Genomic DNA, 20,546 nt, shown 5'->3' with positions numbered 1-20,546 from the left:
TGTGTTAACCTCAGTAGGGGCCCCTAATATATTAAACCGGCTACTTCATTTTAGATTGACATTAGCCACACTTTAGGCCCAGTGCCAATAGACTTTTGCATGCATCAAATGAGTTTTATATTCCCATACTAGTCTACAGGAAGGCAAACCCCACTATGGGCTGGTCCAATGCAGGTCACATGGAGGTGAAATGTACATGTCAGCGGTCTGAGAAGTGTCTCCAACCGATGTCACTGACACAAGCCCAAAACCCAGTGACAAAAGGTGAACTTCACCAAGTTTTAATTAAGTGTGGGTCTACTTTAACAATGTGATAAATGAACACATAAAACAAACATAAAAACCAAACAACATACACAGGAATAACGTTAACAGATGAACAGACTTCCCTATAAGATTCATCACTGTCTAAAAACAAAAACCTGAAAAGCAGCAAGTCACATAGAATGTTTCAGTTTGTTCTGGCTGAAACAAAATGCAAATGTAACATTCTACATAAACTGCACTCTCTCTGCATACATTTGTAAAATACAGCCAGGAAAAGGTTACTACCCAACAAAGGTTAAATTCTGTTTAATTCCTTTACTGTCAGACAACCCCGCAATGAATTGCAGCACAATGAGTTGCTGAGCCATCTGGCAGCAAAGGGGATTAGCGAGCCTTTCGTTTAGTCTCATCCCTAAAACTGATGCCCTCCAAGGTGTGCGTTATTTCTGTCCTCGCTGCACCAATTTTACAGCAACTAAACAGCAGTAAGTGATCATGACAATGTACTGGCAAGAGAGGAGGTTGTAACCTACCGCAGTATATCAGCTACAAATCTGGTACCTACCTAACTTTTGGGTGCTCTATTACTCTGATGCACGGACCTGTCACAAGAACAGACCAGTCACGGGCAACTTCCGTGACTGGTGCGGCGCGTGTGGGGGGACATTTGTGACTGGTCCGGTGCATGTGTGGGGGGGGGGGGGGGGGGGGCACGTTTGTGACTGGTGCTAATACTCTGATGCACAGACCTGTCACAGGAATAGACCAGTCACAGGCAGCTCTTGTGACTGGTCCAGCCCGTGTGGGGCGGTCGTGACCGGTCCGGCGCATTGGGGGAGGGGGGGCTCGTGACCGGTCCGGCGCATTGGGGGAGGGGGGGCTCGTGACCGGTCCGGCGCATTGGGGGAGGGGGGGCTCGTGACCGGTCCGGCGCATTGGGGGAGGGGGGGCTCGTGACCGGTCCGGCGCATTGGGGGAGGGGGGGCTCGTGACCGGTCCGGCGCATTGGGGGAGGGGGGGCTCGTGACCGGTCCGGCGCATTGGGGGAGGGGGGGCTCGTGACCGGTCCGGCGCATTGGGGGAGGGGCTCGTGACCGGTCCGGCGCATTGGGGGAGGGGCTCGTGACCGGTCCGGCGCATTGGGGGAGGGGCTCGTGACCGGTCCGGCGCATTGGGGAAGGGGCTCGTGACCGGTCTGGCGCATTGGGGGAGGGGCTCGTGACCGGTCTGGCGCATTGGGGGAGGGGCTCGTGACCGGTCTGGCGCATTGGGGGAGGGCTCGTGACCGGTCTGGCGCATTGGGGGGGGGCTCGTGACCGGTCTGGCGCATTGGGGGGGGGCTCGTGACCGGTCTGGCGCATTGGGGGAGGGCTCGTGACCGGTCTGGCGCATTGGGGGAGGGCTCGTGACCGGTCTGGCGCATTGGGGGAGGGCTCGTGACCGGTCTGGCGCATTGGGGGAGGGCTCGTGACCGGTCTGGCGCATTGGGGGAGGGCTCGTGACCGGTCTGGCGCATTGGGGGAGGGCTCGTGACCGGTCTGGCGCATTGGGGGGGGGGGGGCTCGTGACCGGTCTGGCGCATTGGGGGGGGGGCTCGTGACCGGTCTGGCGCATTGGGGGGGGGGGCTCGTGACCGGTCTGGCGCATTGGGGGGGGGGGCTCGTGACCGGTCTGGCGCATTGGGGGGGGGCTCGTGACCGGTCTGGCGCATTGGGGGAGGGCTCGTGACCGGTCTGGCGCATTGGGGGAGGGCCCGTGACCGGTCTGGCGCATTGGGGGAGGGCTCGTGACCGGTCTGGCGCATTGGGGGAGGGCTCGTGACCGGTCTGGCGCATTGGGGGAGGGCTCGTGAGCGGTCTGGCGCATTGGGGGGGGCTCATGACCGGCGCTAATACTCTGATGCATGGACCTGTCACAGGAATATACCAGTCACAGGCAACCCTTGTGACCGGTCCAGCATGTGGGGGGCACTTGTGACTGGCCCGGCGCATTGGGGGGGGGCACTCATGACTGGCCCAGCGCGTCTGATCCGTGCCTAAGGCTGCTGCCACTGGTCGGTGTCTGGGACTATATGTGGCCAGTCATGCAATTCCACACAGCTCCTCCACTCAGTGTATACATCTTCTCTCACAAAATATCAGAGGTGGCGAGGGGTCACGCTACGCCCCTCCCCCCTCCAGATTTCCATCACCAATGATCTTCTCCAATAATTTTTTATTTTTTTTAAATGTAAATCCTCCACCAGAGGAGCGGACAGACCCAGAGAGAAATGATTGGGGGGGGGATCCAGGGACAGACATGAAATATTGTTGTGAAGTTCCTGTTGCTAGTGTTCCTCATGTGGTGATCATGTCAGGGAGAAGTGTGACATAACCGTATATGTAGATCTGAGATCAGGATGAGGTCAAATCCCCCCAATTCTGGACTCTGCAGGGACGGATGGATGGGGAGAGAAGGATGAAGTTGGGAGAAGAGTTCTCCTATTGGGGGAGGGATCAGATGACATAGGACGATGGATGGGGTGAGAAGGGTCTGGAGAAGGATGAAGTTGGGAGTGGAGGGATGAGGTGACATAGGACTATGCAGGGATGGATGGGGTGAGAAGGGTCTGGGGGTGGATGAAGTTGGGAGAGGAGGTGTCCCTATGGGGGGAGGGGGGGTGGCCTCCTGGGATGAAGGTCGGAGGAGTCCGGCACTGCGCCCCTCTCCGCCCCCCGGATAGGTCCTGCCATCCTCGGCCTGTCTCCTCCCCTCGGGGCCCCGCTTTCTCCTCACCTGTCTCGGGGACACATCCCGCCCTCACACGACCCACATTTCCAGCAGCCTCCGCCGCTCCCTGTCAGTGTCAGTCCCGGGATCCGGTGCCCTCTCCTCCGCTTCTCGTCCCTTCTCCCGCCGCCGCTCTCTCTCCACAGCTTCTCCTCAATTCAGTAATGGCGGCGGCTGAGGGAGCGCGCATTCGCTCGCGACACCCCCCCTTCCAAGCCCGAAGCAAACCCCGTTCGCGCGGACTCGTGCACGCGCATTCCCAGAGAATCCTCCAGTCAGTAGACGTCATTCCCGTCGCAAGTGTATTCCCGCCCTTCCCTGCTAGACCACACCCAAGGCCGTACCCTTGACACGCCTCTCTCCGCAGCCCTCTCCCGACCTCGCCCCTCCTGAATCATCTGTGGAGCCCCGCCCCGAACACGTGTTTTTCGGACCGTGGTCCGCCCACTCTGCTGGCTCCGCTCCCGAGGCATTCTGGGATGTGTAGTCTTTTAGTCATTAGCGCAAAACGCTGGTGACCGCAGCCTCTGACTGACTTTTTTTTTAGTCTCCGAATAAAGAAAGCGGGAAGTAGAATGAGCCTCCTGTACTGCATCGTAGTAGCTCACAGAGCACCGAGCCGTTGTGCTTCATTATTCCAAAATTCACAGCCGTCCATATCAAGTAGAATACACCCAAAAAGTAACACCTACCTCACTGCACACATCAGTATTCACTAAACCCCACAGAGGTGGATAGTTCCTGCCAGCAGACTTCCTGTACAATAACATGGTGGTGGTGGCAATTTTTTATTTGCACAGCTAATCAAACATTTATTTCAGGAGAAAATACATTCAAATGAATTTAAGTGACACAACACCCAATTTTTATAGTAACATAAAAGACGGACTTACATTGACTGAATAGATACCCAGCAAGCCAATCTGTAAAATTGAGCATGCCCATGAAATTGCAGCACACAAAACACAGCACCCAAAATTGTCCATAGGAGATATTAAACGCCTTTACAGATTACTAGTTTAGAGTTAAGTGTGAACTTTGGCCCTAGAATTATTGCTCTCCTTCCAATGATCGCGAAGATACCCCACATGATACCCAACACAACTGATGGTACATACACATGCTCGACTTTGGGGTGCTTTACATTTGTATTTATAATTCTCTTTTTACACTTTTTTATTTTATTATTTTATTAACTTTATTGCTAACAGGCCCCCTATGTGATAGCATGGGCAGCGGGCAGGTCCTCTTTATTGAGGCAATGGGGGTTTATTGTTTCCCCAACGTCTCCCCTGCCCTCCAATGCAGCTATTCCTGCACAGATCATGTTTGAATAGCTGCATCCTTGAGAAATGCCGGCTGTGACCCCAGAAGTAATTTAATCCACACCGCTCCCGGGGTCACTAGTTACAAGAGGGATTGTGGAACATTCTCCTGCACTCACTGGGGAAGTCATTTTCTGCAGTTCAGGGCACAATTGGCACCAGCGGCAGGGGGGAAGGGCTGGGGCGCACTTTGTGAGCCCCATAAAAGTAATGCTCTAGAGCAACCTGATCACTTTTGGGACCAAATCACATGGCCAATTAGCTCTGAGTGTTGCGCAGGGCCGTGTTCTACCAGCACACGGATGCACAGGTGTTGCATGCACCCTCATGCCGGTGTTCTGTCCATTTACTGCAGATCCTTGGATAATGCCTCTGCCAATAATAGGGTGGGTTAGGAGACATATACCTGCACAGATGTCACATTGCGAAACAGCGACTGTGTCTGTGCAGCCCCATATCCCAATAAACATCTATGGGGCTCCCCGGGTGCACATAAAACCCATCCATTCCCGTGCCAGCAAACACGGCCCTGCACAGCACACAGAGGTAGTCGGCCACATGAATGGGGCCTTATCAGAAAGCCCTTTGCCAGCTCTGAGATCCCTTTCACACTAAGGCCACCCGTGCATTAGCGGTAAAGCGCTGCTCATCCTAGCAGCGATTTACCGCTCTTTAAGCTGTGCTTTTCGGGCCCATAGTGGGGCACTTTTAACCCCCACTAGCGGCTGAAGAGGGGGTTAAAAACACCCGGGTTGCGATGCTTCCAAAGCACTTCTCAGGCGCTTCGGAAGCGCTGCCTATTCATTGCAATGGGCAGGGGTGTTTTGGGAGTGCTGTATACAGCGCTCCCAAACCGCCCCAAAGATGCTGCTTGCAGGACTTTTTTTAACGTCCCGCAAGTGCACTGCCTAAGTGTGAAAGCACAGGGGCTTTCACATTTGGGCAGCATGGGAGGCAGTTTTCAGGCGCTATTTCTAGTGCTAAAACACCTGCAAACTGACTTATGCCACGTATACACGATCGGACTTTCTGCCAACAAAACCATGGATTTCTGTTTGAAGGTTGTTGGCTCAAACTTGTCTTGCATACACATGATCACACAAATGTTGGCCAACAATTACAAACGTGGGAACGCGGTGACGTACAAAACGTACGACAAGCCAAGAAAAAGGAAGTTCAAGAGCCAGTGCAGCTCTTCTGCTTTATTCAGAGCATGCACAAACTTTTGTGCGACAGACTTGTGTACACACAATCGAACTTTCCGACAAAAACGTTTTATTTGAGAACCAGATATCAAAAATTTGTTGGCGGAAAGTCAGACAGCAAATATTCGATGGAGCATACACACGGTCAGACTTTCCGACAACTAGCTCACATCCAGCATTTCCCATCGGAAAATCTGACCGCGTGTACGCGGCATTAATGTAAAAGGGGTCTAAGACCCCTTTCACACCACACCGCACCTTGTGTCGGCGGTAAAACGCCGCCATTTTTAGCGGCGTTTTACCGCCGGATTTGCGACGCATTTCGGCCGCTAGCGGGGCGCTTTTACCCCCGCTAGCGGCCGCGAAAGGGTTAAAACCGCCGGCAATACGCCGCAATAGCGGCGTTTTGCCGGCGGCATTACAGCGCTGCCCCATTGATTTCAATGGGCAGCAGCGGTGGAGGAGCGGTAAACACCGCTCCTTCACCGCTCCAAAGAAGCTGCTGGCAGGACTTTTTTCTGATGTCCTGCCAGCGCACCGCTGTAGTGTGAAAGCCCTCGGGGCTTTCACACTACACACAATGGTGCAGCTTCTTTTGGGCGTTTTGCAGGCGCTATTTCTAACGCTATAGCGCCTGCAAAACGCCCTGGTGTGAAAGGGGTCTTAAAGCCAGGATCGCTCACAGGAGCAGCAGTTTAATCATCTGTGTACAATGTAATTTATAAATGCACACCTCCCGACTTTTTGAGATGGGAATGAGGGACACCTATTAGCAAATATATGTAGGCATAGGACACACCCTCTGCCACGTCCCCTTAAAGGAGAATTATACATAAAAAAAATAAGTTAAACTCCCAAGTGCTTTTTTTTTATCACTACTATTCCTTTATACTGGGTTTTGACATTTACAAATGCAACAATTTAGAATTTGGATGGAAGGTTTAGCACTGGGAAACCCTTTTTGAAAGAAAAAAGTGCATTTTATATACAACTATATAGATCAGACCAAAATGAGGGACAAATGAGGAGGAAAGAGGGACAGAGGGACATTGCTCCAAATCAGGGACAGTTGGGAGCTTGTAAATGTACCTTGGTAGATAAGTGGTTAAAGCTTCTTCTTTCACAAAATATATTAGCTGAAGTCTCTGTCCCACTCCAGTAAGGGGACAACAATGTAGAGCTTGTAGTGAATTCACTGGAGTATTGTCACCCTCATCCCCAGCATCCATACAAGGCTGGGTCTCTCTGCAAAGACTAATGCCGCGTACACATTTCGACGGACTAGGTCCAACGAATTAATCCGTCGGATATTATGATCGTGTATGGGCTCAAGCAGACTTTTTTTTCCCAAATGTCCGACGGACCTAGAAATAAAACATGTTTCAAATCTTTCCGACGGACTCCAGTCTGGTCGAAAAATCAGTTCGTCTGTATGCTAGTCCGACGGACAAAAAACGACGCTAGGGCAGCTATTGGCTACTGGCTATGAACTTCATAGCATGTGAAATAAATTACACAGGGCTAATTTAATGCCGATAAGGCACTAAGTGAATTTAATTACCACCTTAACCAGCCACAGAGCCTGTGCAATTAACCGCTTGCCAACCATCCGGCCAGAATGGCACAGCTGGGCGAAACAACGTTACCTTTCGTCGCTTCACCTTTTGGCCACTAGGAGTGCGTACGCCTGCAGCGTGTGCCCAGAGCTGATGCGAGTGCCCAGCTGGCGCGATGACCACCGGGCTCCCGTGATCGTTTGTGACAGATCGAGAACCAGGATCTGTGTGTGTAAACACACAGATCCTGGTACTTGCAGGGGGAGTAGAGACGGATCGTGTGTTCATACTAAGTATGAACACCGATCTCTCTCTCTCTCTCTCTCTCTCTCTCTCTCTCTCTCTCTCCTCCTAGACAGTCCCCTCCCCCCTACAGTCAGAACACATCCAGGGAACACCGTTAACCCCTTGATCGCCCCGTAGTGTTAACCCCTTCCCTGTCAGTGACATTTATGCAGTAATCAGTGCATTTTTATAACACTGATCGCTGTATAATTGTCAAGGGTCCAAAAAATGTGTCAAAAGTGTCCAATTTGTCCGCCGCAATATCGCAGTCCTAATAAAAATCGCAGATCGCTGCCATTACTAGTAAATAAATATATATAATTATATATATATATATATAATAAAAATTCCATAAATCTATCCCCTGTTTTGTAGACGCTATAACTTTTGTGCAAACCAAACAATATATGCTTATTGCAATTTTTTTTACCAAAAATATGTAGAATACATAAAAAAAAAAAAATTTTATTAAAAAATGTGGGATATTTATTATAGCAAAAAGTAAAAGATAGTGTTTTTTTCAAAATTGTCCCTCTTCATTTGTTTATAGCGCAAAAAAAAATAAAAAACACAGAGGCGATCAAATACAACCAAAAGAAAGCTTTATTGTGGAATAAAAGAGATGTCGATTTTATTTGGGTACTGTTGCACGGCCGTGCAATTGTCAGTTAAAGCGACGCAGTGCCGAATCGCAAAAAAGGGCCTGGTCATTGAACAACCAAATCTTCTGAGGCTGAAGATGAGTTGGCAACCCTACCCCCACCCCCCCCCCCCCCACCTTCACATTCATCCATCACATCAGTGCTGGTCATAGAATCCAATGGCTCTGGTCCCTTATGGTCCTGGTGGGGTAATGACCTCCATGATCCCTTGTCATCATGCTACAATGGGAAATAAGAGGATTATCTTATTAGTGGAGAAGGTAAGTAAAAAAAAAAAAAAAAAAAAAACTGATTACAAGTTACTAATAGTTGTTGGGCATTGTAGTTTGCACAGCTTGCACTCCTCCCCCCACCACTGTCTGGCCACGTTGGTTAGCCTGGAGGTGAAAACCTACAAGGACTAATTGACAGCGCTCGTCTCTAGCAGCAGGCATACACTGGAGACAGGTAAACATAGGCTGCACTGACTACAGCAGAAGGTCCCTAGAGGGTATCCATGCAAAAAAGGATGCCCAATGTTTACAAGCAGCAGCTGATCCCACAGCCATGCCAGCACTGACTGTGACAGATTCTTTATGACCTCCTCCTCAGCATTGTCTGAACACCCCTGGGGAAGTTATACAAACTATTCTGCCAAAGGAGAGGAGGGAACGTACCTCAAACTGCACAGGAGCTGGAGTGGGGGCTACAGTGTTGCCTGTAGCCCACAAATTGGTCTTTAGACAGGGGTGGAGCTACAGCCAGCACAACAGAATAAAAAAATGGATTTTAACCCCTTTACAACCACCCAGCTCATACAATGTATGTAAATTAGCAAAAGGGTAGGCTTTAACATCCATTCGCCACACCTATTTGTTGCTGGGTGACCATTGTTTATGTGTGGAGAAGTAGTGCATTCACTGCATGCTCTCAGCACAAAGACTGGAGCTGTTGCAGACAGCTTTTCAGTCCAGGATTCAGTGCGGTAGCCATCAGGACTGGCTTCCGTTTTATTTGACTACTGTGATGGTGGTCACATGATCGCCAATCTTCCTGCCTCCCGGGTGTTCTGAACTGTGGATACTGGGATGGGCGGGGAGGGTTAAACACGTAATGGAGCCACAGATTAACCACTTTGAATGACAATTGCGTGGTCACGCAACACTGTACCCAAACTAAATTTTTATCTTTATGTTCACACAAATAGAGCTTTCTTTTGGTGGTATTTAATCGCCACTGGGTTATTACATTTTTTTTGCTAAACGAAAAAAAAAAAAACATTTTTGTACATTTATTGTTATAACATTTTGCAAATAAAGAATTGTTCTTTATAAATATAGGCCAAAATGTATTCTGCTACATTTCTTTGGTGGAAAACCCCAAATCAGAGTAAATTATTTAGTCTGTAGCAAAGTTATAGAGTCCACAAGCTATATTATATACCTGAAAAATTGATCAGTCCTAATGTACTGATGGCCTATCTCACTTCTTGAGGCCCAAAAATGTCAGGACAGTACAGATATCCCGTAAATGACCCACTTTTGGAAAGTAGACAGTCCAAGGTATTTATTAAGAGGCATGGCAAGTTTTTTGAAGTTGTAATTTTTTTTGTCATAATATTTTGGAAAATGAAGAAATGTATTTAAATTTTTTTATACTGTTAACAGTGCAGTACATTGTCATCATATAACTGGTGTGGCAGTGATCAGGGACACTGACTGGTGACAGTATGGAAAAAAAAATCCTAAAAATTATTATTATTTTTTTAATTTTGTTAAATGTTTTTATTACATTTTCTTTTTTTTAATAATATTTTTTTCAACACACTGTGACCAGAGCAATATGATGTTGTTACAATAGTAAACATAGTACTACTCTGGGGAAGTGATCAGTGTTTCTCTTTTTTTTACACATTATGATTGTTTATAGACGTGTGTTTCATTCCTAATAGCAAGCATTTTACTGAATGAAATTGTTGATTCAGTTTATTTTGTTGTGATTAGCTGTGATTGGCCACAGCTAATCACATTGGACTGTGATTAGCCCTGTCTGTACCAAGTGATCACTGTGACCAATCGCAGCTAACAAAACAATTGTAACAAGGAATGCCATGAAAGGAAGCCATTCATTGTTTACAATCGTCATATGATATGCTGTGATTGGTCACAGCGATCACATGGTACTGGCAGCGGGCTGGTACACTAATCAGTCATCTGCGAGGCTTGTTTCAGTAGAACATCATATGACATCCATCCAGAACAACAAAAGTCCTGCTCGGCCATTAAATTGCTATATGCTAAGCAAGAACTGGTTAAAGCAGAAATTAATGATATCCGAGCACCACAAACTGAAAATGCTATTTAATCCTTTTAAAATATTCAAAGGAAACTCAGCAATCCATTCATTCTGAAAAACACCCCCTAGAAATTCTAGCTGCAGCCTACTTGAGCAAGGGCAGATGATTCATGTAGGATTTAGTCCCTGGAATCCATCTGTCCTTAGCTCAGGCATGCAGCAGGAGGGTGTGCTTAGCTGCCAAAACTCCTCATCCTCCAGATGAAAGAAGAAAACAATACCCATAAGTTTTCATGGGATGTATGACATAATTTTGGCCTAGACCAGAAACCAAGAAGCAACTGAAGAAATGTAAAAAATACAGTTGAAAACAAGTAAACATAATATACCTTTCTTGATCATACATCACGGGACACAGGAGCTTCATTACATAGTGGGTTATATAGGCACCTCTGGTGACTAGACACTGGTTAACCCCAATTAAGGAGAATTCCTCCCCTATATAACCCCCTCCCATATGGGAGGCACCTCAGTTTTTTCGCCAGTGTCTATGGTGGTTGGTCACGTAAAACTTTAGCTCTGTGCAGGTCCCTGCGGGGGCCTAAGGGCTACAACAAACCGGATCCATACCTCGGGCCGATATTTGACTCCCAAGATGGTATGGTACCTGGGCCTCGTCAGCCGAAGAAACGAGGTTTGGCCTGCAAGTCCTCTCCTATTGAAAGACTGGGCTCTGGGAAAACCAGACTTGGTGTACTTGGTGTACAGAGCGCACAAAAGTTTCTGGCAGAGTCTTTTACATGGTCCAGGTAGGAGGCTCTTCCGAGAAAGAGCCCCAGATAAACCTGAAGGTTGGCTAACACTGCCCGCCGTGATGGGTAAAGGCTGGAATTTGTCTGTTTCAGCAATTCCTGCGGCGAGGACAGGTAAGGGAAGTTAATCCTATATATATAATTATATGATGGATTTCTTCATTTTGAGTAGTTGTATGTCTTACCTGGTTTCCACCACTAGAGGGAGTAAGAGCAGCCTGATGCATACTTACATGCCTTTCAGTACACACGCTCAGTGAAGCCTGGTTCTCCAGCTGTCTCACGTCTCCACTGCAGTCCCTGCCACATCAAGGTAAAACAGGGGTCCCACGTAGTCTGGGGGTCCCACGCAGCTCCGGTGGAGTTCTCCTTTACCCCCCTGGATCCCGCGGTCCGCGTGCACGCGTGCGCACCGGGCGCGTTCCCGGCCTAATGAAGGAGGGGGGAGTGTGGTTGTGAGCCGTGCACGTCAGTGTGCACGGCGCTGTACTGCGCAGGCGCCAGGTGGCAGATTTAAAAAGCCCAGAGCGTCAGGGGACTGTAAGTGAGAGACACAGGAGCTGTGGGCAGTAAGCATCCCAGGGGATTGGATCCAGGCAAACCTTAGACACCTACTCAGCATCAGGTTGTGCAGTTTAAGCATATATATTTATTGTGAGACTTTAAGCACAACAGTGATTGCACTTGTACTAGTACCTCTGCTTTGTAGCTTAGGACTATGTCTCCTCGTAAGAGGGTCTCAGGGGGAGGTAGCAAAGGCACTGGTAAATCACCGCCTAGGTTCAGGGGTTCTAAAAGTGCCTGTAAGTTACCACCCCCCCTGTAAGACTGGAGCCAGCCTCTCAAGACGAGTCAGTGCCCCTGTCAGGTTTTGCAGCCTCTCCTAATGTCCCAGCCCCGGTTTATGTCACTGAGGACTCCCTTAGGGCTACATTGGAGGGTTTTGAAGGGAGAATAATGAATTTTATTTCTGCTTCCCTGAAAGATAGCAGGAAAAGGGGAAGATCCCCTCCCTCTGCTGAAATTCCTCTCTCAGATGATTCTTCTGAAAATGAGGAGAGATCCCTATCTTGGGACAGGGATCTTGAGCAGTCGGATGATTCAGAGGAAGAGGAGAGAGTCCCCTCCTCCCAGGCGCTCAGAAAACAGGTGCAGTATTATACTGAATTGGTGTGTACCACATTCAGAATGCCTGCTGCTGAAGTTGCTACATCCTCTGTTTCTTCCCTGGGAGTCAGGAAAGCCCCACAGACTGCCTATTCCTTTCCAATTCATCCCTTAATGGATGAATTGTTGTATGAGGATTGGGGACATCCCGATAAACTGTTTTCTCCTCCTAAAAGGTTTTCTATGCATTATCCTCCGGAGGAAAGTTTCACCAAGAAGTGGGGGGTCCCATCTGTTGATGCGGCTGTTTCTTGCGTGAATAAAAACCTGACTTGTCCTTTGGATAATGCGCAGGTATTTAAAGATCCAACTGATAAGAAGCTGGAAACCTTATTAAAAGCCTCCTTTTCCATGACTGGCACCGTAGTGCAACCTACAGTCGCAGCCATGGGGTTGTGCCAGTTCCTCAAGGAACAGGTTAAGCAGATGCTTGGGCTCCTTCCCAGCGAGGAAGTAGAGAAGTATGCAGAGATGCCTCATATTCTGTGTTTCATGATTGATGCGATTTTGGATTCTGTCCAAAAAGCATCACGTTTGTCCCTCATGTTGGTACACATGCGAAGGGCCCTATGGCTAAAGAATTGGGCAGCTGAGCTGTCATGCAAAAAGCATTTGATTGGGTTCCCGTTTAAAGGGGAACGTTTGTTTGGAGAAGAATTAGATAAATTCATCCAAAAAATTTCAGGGGGTAAATCTACTCTCCTTCCAGTCAAAAGGAGCAAGCGTCCTTCATTCAGGCGTGCTCTCTCTCCCGGAGCATCAAGCTCTAAGCAGTGGCGATGGCCTTCTCAACCCTCCTCTACAGGAAAGGCTCAGGGCCGGGCCCAGGGGCAGAAAAAGACTTGGGGGCGAAAGCCTGCCAAGCAGAGCCCACAAGCTTCCTTGTGAAGGGGCGCCCCTGCTCGGCCGAGTGGGGGGAAGGCTCCTGCAGTTTGCAGGAGCCTGGCGGGAAGAGATACGGGACAAGTGGGTGATCTCTTCGGTATCTCTGGGCTACAGGCTAGAGTTTCAGGAGATTCCACCTTCTCGCTTTCTAAGGTCAAGGATCCCCAGGGATCCAGTAAAGCAAAAAACGCTATTTCTGGCCTTAGATCACTTACTATCCCAGGGGGTGATAGTAGAAGTGGACCCAAAAGAACAGGGTTCAGGGTTTTACTCAAATCTTTTCACCATTCCAAAGCCAAATGGAAGTGTCAGACCTTTTCTAGATCTGAACCGGTTTTTACGCATCCGGTCCTTCCGAATGCAGTCAATCCGCACTGTGATCTCCTCCCTGCAAGGGGGAGAGTTTATGGCATCAATAGATATCAAGGATGCATATCTCCATGTGCCAATTTTTCCCGCACACCAGAAATTTCTAAGGTTCGCGGTAGAGCGGCGCCATTTTCAATTTGTGGCCTTGCCGTTCGGGCTTGCTACGGCCCCTCGAGTCTTCACAAAGATTCTGGACCCTCTCTTGGCAAACCTAAGAGCTCAGGGTATAGCCGTTATGGCTTATCTAGACTATTTGCTTCTCATGGAGAAAACAGTAGCGTTCCTGAACCACAGCGTCACCAGAACGCTAGAACACCTGGAACGCCTAGGTTGGATCATAAACCTAGAAAAGGCGTCCCTACAGCCGGCCACCAGGTTGGAATACCTGGGTATGATCGACACCGCTCAGGGCAAGGTGTTTCTTCCAAGACCAAAGGCCTTGGCCATTGGGGATCTGGTGCGCCTATATCTGGGCAGAAGATCTTCCCCCATTCGGTTGTGCATGAGACTGTTAGGGAAAATGGTCGCCTCCTTCGAGGCCGTCCCATTCGCCCAGTTCCACTCAAGGCCTCTGCAAAGATGCATCCTTGCGGCTTGGAACAGGAAGCCCCAATCCTTGGATCTTCCTATGCGTCTATCCCCAGGGAGACGCAGGAGTCTCATCTGGTGGTTACAAACCAAGAATTTGCTGAAGGGCAAAACTTTTCTTCCTCTTCCATGGAAGATTATCACGACAGATGCCTGCCTGACAGGCTGGGGAGCAGTGTTGGAGGAGACGTGCTCGCAGGGGAAATGGTCTGCAATCGAGAAGCTATTGCCCATAAATGTCCTGGAGATCCGGGCAATTTATATGGCTCTCATAAAGTGGTCTTACAGACTACGAGGTCTCCCTGTTCGGGTTCAGTCCGACAATGCCACAGCAGTGGCCTATATCAATCACCAGGGAGGTACCAGGAGTCTGGTGGCCCAAAAAGAGGTGAATCGCATACTTGTCTGGGCAGAAAAGCATGTTCTGTGTCTTTCTGCAGTCTTCATTCCAGGAGTGGAAAATTGGCAGGCGGATTTTCTGAGCCGCCAGCAGTTGTGCCCAGAAGAATGGGCTCTGCACCCCGACGTGTTTCGGAACATATGTCACAGGTGGGGTACTCCAGACTTAGATCTGTTTGCATCCAGGTTCAACAGGAAACTGGACAATTTTGTGTCAAGGACAAGAGATACACTTGCTCAGGGGTCAGATGCTCTGACAGTTCCCTGGGATCAGTACAATCTGATCTATGCCTTCCCCCCGAGCCTGCTTCTGTCGCGGTTCCTGGGAAGAGTCAAGAGGAAGACAAAATTGGTCCTTTTAGTGGCCCCGGCTTGGCCCAGGCGACCGTGGTACGCAGAGATCATGAAGTTGGCAGTAGGCAGGCCATGGATACTCCCTCTCCGGCCAGATCTGCTCTCACAGGGTCCAATTTACCATCCTGCTTTACGCAGTCTGAATTTGATGGTTTGGCTGCTGAGACCCACATTCTGAGAGATCGTGGCCTTTCGGGGCCAGTCCTTTCTACTCTGGTCAATGCCAGAAAGCCGGCCTCCAGGCTTATTTATTACAAAATCTGGAGGGCATATGTTTCCTGGTGTGAACTCAGGAAATGGCATCCTAGAAAGTATGTCATTAGCAGGATCTTGGCCTTTCTCCAGTCAGGCCTAGAAATGAATTTGGCCATAAGCACTATCAAGGTGCAGATTTTGGCCCTGTCAGTATTTTTTCAGAAGAAGTTATGGAGGAGGAGCGACGTCCTGACGCCACCATCTCGTGTTGTTTGTTTGCGGAAGTATTGGGCGCTAATCGAGACCGGACGGCTCGAATTTGCTGAACGATCGTTTTAGACATTATATCTGTAAGTGCGCATTTGTCTCTCACGTTCGATTAAAATTTACTTGGGTTTTACACTATTGTGAGTTTTATTATCTTTTATGTAAACCGGTGAGAGGGAGTGTACTTGGAGGCGAACGGGTTCCAGAGTTCTTTTTCATCCATTTGTGAAAACCCTGGACTGGGGGAATCAGTCATCCGCTCTGCATGGTTCTCTATAATAAGGAACCATACACCTTCGGTAAGCGGCAGTAATATCTGTGGTGGAGGTTGTGCACGGTTTACGTTCGTTCTGGATATTTTTGCTGTCACCATATCACCGTGGAATATTTTGAAAATAGATATTTCTTATGGACTTTATGGACACTTTGATATTTAATGTTTTTTTTCACATATATTGATGTTTTATTAATTTTTTAAGGCAATTGGTCATTTGATGTCACATTGCTTCTTTCCTTCAGCTGAATGTTCACATCACATTAGGATAATCTATTATTATTTATGGTGTCTTCACTGGCAATATTGATGTATATTCGTTATTTACATTTAATATAATTTTATTTTCTAGCACAGTTGAGATTAACTAAGCAGTAACTTCCTAGAGTTTCTCACTTTAGGATTTTTTCCGTTTATAATTATCAATTTTATTATTTTTTTAGGGCAGCCCACTCCTTTTTTCTTCCTGTATTCAAATGTAGTATAACATTTGGGTTGCTGCTTAATTTTGTAAATTCTTATTTAACAAGCGCGGTTTTTCCCCTTTTTTTGTATTTTTTCAGAAGCCACTTGCATCGCATTCCCTGGTGCAGGCTTTCATCCAGGGGGCCATGCGGATGAGAGACCGCCAGTCAAACCTCCGGTATGCCCATGGGATCTGAATTTGGTTCTCTCGGCTTTGCATTTGAACCTTTGCATCTGGCTTAATTAGTTCTCCTGACTAAAAAATTGGTCTTCTTGGTAGCCATATCTATGGCTAGAAGAGTGTCAGAGCTAGCAGCTCTTTCCAGCAAGGAGCCGTATCTAATTATTCATAAGGACCGGGTGGTCATGCATCCCAACAGGTCCTTTCTACCTAAGGTGGTTATGGGATTCCATATATGCCATGTTTTATGCCAACCATATGTTTTACTTACCTAATGATCACTTGTAATATGTGATTTGTATTTTTGTGGTCAATTGTTATTGCTGTATGTTTATCCATTGAATGGAATATATTGGTCTTCTTGATGTACTCATGACTACCCTCATGCAACTTACCATTGATTTTCCAATAAATGTAAATGTTTTACACCTGCCTGCTTCATTTAAAGTCCCAACCTCCAGTCATTTTGATTTCTTTATCCATTTGAATCAAGACGTAATCCTACCATCCTTTTTTCCGGACCCACAGTCCGCAGAAGAAGAATCTTTGCACACTTTGGATGTGGTTAGAGCAATCAGTATATATCTTTGGGCAACTGCTCAGATAAGGAAAACTTGTTTATTTATTTTGCCGGAAGGCCCTAGGAAGGGCCAGGCGGCGTCAAAATCCACTCTCTCAAGGTGGATTAGACAGGTTATTTCTCAGGCCTATAGTGTAAAGGGGAAGAGTCCTCCTTTTCAAGTGAAAGCGCACTCTACTAGGGCTGTAAGTGCTTCTTGGGCAGTGCATCACCAGGCCTCCCTGGCTCAGATCTGTAAGGCTGCAACTTGGTCATCAGTCCACACATTCACCAGATTCTATCAGGTGGATGTCAGAGGGCAAGAGGATATCGCCTTCGGGCGCAGTGTACTGCAGGCTGCAGTTTAGGTCCTCCGGTCCCTGGCGGTCTATAATTATGATCTGTGTCTCCCTCCCCTCAATTTGAGCATTGCTTTGGGACATCCCACTATGTAATGAAGCTCCTGTGTCCCGTGATGTATGATCAAGAAAATTGGATTTTTATATACAGCTTACCTGTAAAATCCCTTTCTTGAGAGTACATCACGGGACACAGGGCTCCCGCCCCTCTTGGGATTTACCTGGTTTCTTATTGCTTTGCTACAAAACTGAGGTGCCTCCCATATGGGAGGGGTTATATAGGGGAGGAATTCTCCTTAATTGGGGTTAACCAGTGTCCAATCACCAGAGGTGCCTATATAACCCACTATGTAATGAAGCTCCTGTGTCCCGTGATGTACTCTCAAGAAAAGGATTTTACAGGTAAGCTGTATATAAAAATACAATTTTTTTATCTATTTACTATCGCTAGCAGCATAAAGACTAAAAATAGTTAATGATGATTAAAAGAGTTTAGTTCCACTTTAATATGGGAAGTGATACATGCATACATGGGGAATTCACCTCAGAATTCTGGAAGCTGGTGAGAATTCTTCTATAAAGAAGAACTTAATTTTTTAAGTGGAACTTTAGTCAGAAAATGAAAGTGGTTGTAAAGGCAAGGGGAAAGGAGGTAGATTGAAAATTGTAAAGGTAGGGGAGATGTGATAAAGAGCTCCCTATACCAATTCCAAATTCAATCATACCAAAAGCATGTTGGACTATACCGGTACTTGATTCGATACATAAAACTCAGAAAATATATAATAAAATAGTACAAAATTTTAATACAAGGAAATTTTTTTTTCACAAACAAAAAACAATATATTGATACAGCAAAACATATTATATTTAAAAAGCTAGTGTATCCCAGATTTCTTGTGTACAGTTACTCATAATCGAGTTCCGTTCTAGGAGTACATTTTGGAGATTCCTCGACTAGTTTCGCGGAATTTTATCCGCTTCATCTGGAGGTAGTCTAAGAATTAAAATATACATTAGAGAATTCATACCTATTCATATACTTATACAGTCATGTAGATATATATCGCAAAATAAGCAAAATCAAAAGGAATATACAATTAAATTTACAGAAAAGAAGGGATTGTAGGGGAGTTTGTTACGAAGAACAAAAGGGGGGAAAAAAAAAAAAGGAAATCAGACGTCCGAGTCCCCTCAAATTTTCTCTCCCCGGCGGGCATGGGGGATATAGTGCACATGATGGAACATGGTAAAATCGGATATAAAGAAAAAAGAAAAAAAAAAGAAACCACGGGGAGAGAAAATTTGAGGGGACTCGGACGTCTGCTTTCCTTTTTTCCCCCCCCCCCCTTTTGTTCTTCGTAACAAACTCCCCTACAATCCCTTCTTTTCTGTAAATTTAATTGTATATTCCTTTTGATTTTGCTTATTTTGCGATATATACAGTGGTGTGAAAAAGTGTTTGCCCCCTTCCTCATTTCCTGTTCCTTTGCATGTTTGTCACACTTAAGTGTTTCGGAACATCAAACCAATTTAAACAATAGTCAAGGACAACACAAGTAAACACAAAATGCAATTTGTAAATGAAGGTGTTTATTATTAAAGGTGAAAAAAAATCCAAACCATCATGGCCCTGTGTGAAAAAGTGATTGCCCCCCTTGTTAAAATATACTATAACTGTGGTTGTCCACACCTGAGTTCAATTTCTCTAGCCACACCCAGGCCTGATTATTGCCACACCTGTTCACAAGCAAGGCATCACTTAAATAGGAGCTGCTTGACACAGTAAGGTCCACCAGAAGATCCTTAAAAGCTACACATCATGCCGAGACCCAAAGAAATTCAGGAACAATTGAGAAAGAAAGTAATTGAGATCTATCAGTCTGGAAAGGGTTACAAAGCCATTTCCAAAGCTTTGGGAATCCAGTGAACCACAGTGAGAGCCATTATCCACAAATGGCGAAGACATGGAACAGTGGTGAACCTTCCCAGGAGTGGCCGGCTGCCCAAAATTACCCCAAGAGCGCAGCGACGACTCATCCAAGAGGTCACAAAAGACCCCACAACAACGTCCAAGGAACTGCAGGCCTCACTTGCCTCAGTTAAGGTCAGCGTTCATGCCTCCACCATCAGGAAAAGACTGGGCAAAAATGGCCTGCATGGCAGAGTTCCAAGGAGAAAACCACTGCTGAGCAAAAAGAACATCAAAGCTCGTCTCAATTTCTCCACAACACATCTTGATGATCCCCAAGACTTTTGGGACAACATTCTGTGGACCGATGAGACAAAAGCGGAACTCTTTGGAAGGTGTGTGTCCAAGTATATCTGGCGTAGAAGGAACACTGCATTTCATAAAAAGAACATTATACCAACAGTAAAATATGGTGGTGGTAGTGTGATGGTCTGGGGCTGTTTTGCTGCTTCAGGACCTGGAAGACTTGTCGTGATAAAAGGAACTATGAATTCTGCTGTCTACCAAGAGATCCTGAAGGAGAATGTCCGACCATCTGTTCGTGTACTCAAGCTGAAACGAACTTGGGTTCTGCAGCAGGACAATGATCCTAAACACACCAGCAAGTCCACCACCGAATGGCTGAAGAAAAACAAAATGAAGACTTTGGAGTGGCCTAGCCAAAGTCCTGACCTGAATCCTATTGAGATGTTGTGGTATGACCTTAAAAAGGCCGTTCATGCTCGAAAACCCTCTAATGTAACTGAATTAGGACAATTCTGCAAAGATGAGTGGGCCAAAATTTCTCCAGGACGCTGTAAAAGCCTCATTGCACGTTATCGCAAACGCTTAGTTGTAGTTGTTGCTGCTAAGGGTGGCCCAACCAGTTATTAGGTTTAGGGGGCAATCACTTTTTCACACAGGGCCATGATGGTTTGGATTTTTTTTCACCTATAATAATAAACACCTTCATTTACAAATTGCATTTTGTGTTTACTTGTGTTGTCCTTGACTATTGTTTAAATTGGTTTATTGTTCCGAAACACTTAAGTGTGACAAACATGCAATGAGGAAGGGGGCAAACACTTTTTCACACCACTGTATCTACATGACTGTATAAGTATATGAATAGGTATGAATTCTCTAATGTATATTTTAATTCTTAGACTACCTCCAGATGAAGCGGATAAAATTCCGCGAAACTAGTCGAGGAATCTCCAAAGTGTACTCCTAGAACGGAACTCGATTATGAGTAACTGTACACAAGAAATCTGGGATACACTAGCTTTTTAAATATAATATGTTTTGCTGTATCAATATATTGTTTTTTGTTTGTGAAAATTTTTTTTCCTTGTATTAAAATTTTGTACTATTTTAT

At 46.7% G+C, this 20,546-nt stretch overlaps 1 protein-coding gene across 1 annotated transcript in view; it reads right to left on the bottom strand.

Moving 5' to 3' along the window:
* The window catches only part of ARHGAP5 (Rho GTPase activating protein 5), a 97,035-nt gene extending 93,758 nt beyond the window's left edge, over positions 1–3,277 (bottom strand). The window contains exon 1 of the mRNA XM_077464821.1: positions 3,043–3,277. The gene's annotated coding sequence lies outside the window, so the exon portion shown is untranslated. The remainder of the gene's footprint in view (positions 1–3,042) is intronic.
* Positions 3,278–20,546: the final 17,269 nt, after the last annotated feature.

This window comes from Lithobates pipiens, unplaced genomic scaffold (assembly GCF_037356315.1).
Source record: "Lithobates pipiens isolate NorthernLeopardFrog02 unplaced genomic scaffold, aLitPip1_a1.2 Scaffold_30, whole genome shotgun sequence".
NCBI classification, from domain to species: Eukaryota; Metazoa; Chordata; class Amphibia; order Anura; family Ranidae; genus Lithobates; species Lithobates pipiens.
Note: the sequence above shows the minus strand (reverse complement) of the source record. Positions and strands in the feature narration are given on the sequence as shown.